Consider the following 1,033-nt stretch of genomic DNA (forward strand, 5'->3'; position numbering starts at 1 on the left):
CATAGAGCAAATAACCTGGAATGATTAGATTGCTGAAGTGTACCCATGGGTTCTTACCCAGTGTGCATGGAGGCTTTGGAATGTCTTCTGTTTTGAATGGGGATCAAAAGAGAAGCTAAAATCAGATGGCATAGTGCCCATCTGAACCAAATGCAGTCAACACTCAATAGCTAATCCACAAACTTGAGCTCTCCTATTCTTTTATTTTATATTCTTTTATTTTGAAATACCCTCTGAGTCAGAAAGCCTTTTGCACATTCCTGAAGCCAAAAGCAAAGTAAACACAGTGCTGTCTGCTGGTCCAGAAATCAGCATACATATTTCCTTCTTGTTATTGTTGTCGTTGTTTGGGTGCTGCAGACTCTTGAAGCAATTTCAGAGGGAAAAGAGACTAACTAAATAGTGGCCAGTTGTTCTGAGGTGGGATCTAAACTAATCCTAGGTCCATTCTGAAAGTAAATTTACTGCCAGCATTTGTGGAGTATAAATCCTTCTACTCAGTAAATAAATCACTGGTTTTTAAATTGTCTAAATATCTCTGCCCTTTTTAGTAACCTGAATGTCTGCTGATACTGCAGGTACCAGTTCCATCAACACTTCAGGCTAAAAACAACTCATGAATGTAAATGAGAAGGCCAGAGCCTCCTCTAAACTAATAACACTGGAGAAACCATAAATGTAACCAGGGCAGCTACTTTCTGGATAGCATCTGGGTTTAGCTATCATTACACCTTATACTAGGAGGGCCACAGATGTCCCAACCTCCCAATGGGGCTGTTAGAAAGTCTTGAGAGAATACATCTGGTTAGGCCTTTCAGTCACTGTCATATCATTTATCAACAGGAACCAATTTAGATTTGATAAGAAAGGATTATAGGATCACAGAATCAGAGATTTAGAGCTTGAACTTTAAGCTTTAAGGGGACCTTTGAATTCATCTAGTCCAACACCTTCATTTTAAAGATAAGGAAACTGAGAACCAGAGAGATTAAGTAACTGTTCCAAGGTTGCAGAGGTAGTCAATGGCAAATAT

This window comes from Dromiciops gliroides, chromosome 1, assembly GCF_019393635.1.
Source record: "Dromiciops gliroides isolate mDroGli1 chromosome 1, mDroGli1.pri, whole genome shotgun sequence".
Lineage (NCBI taxonomy): Eukaryota > Metazoa > Chordata > Mammalia > Microbiotheria > Microbiotheriidae > Dromiciops > Dromiciops gliroides.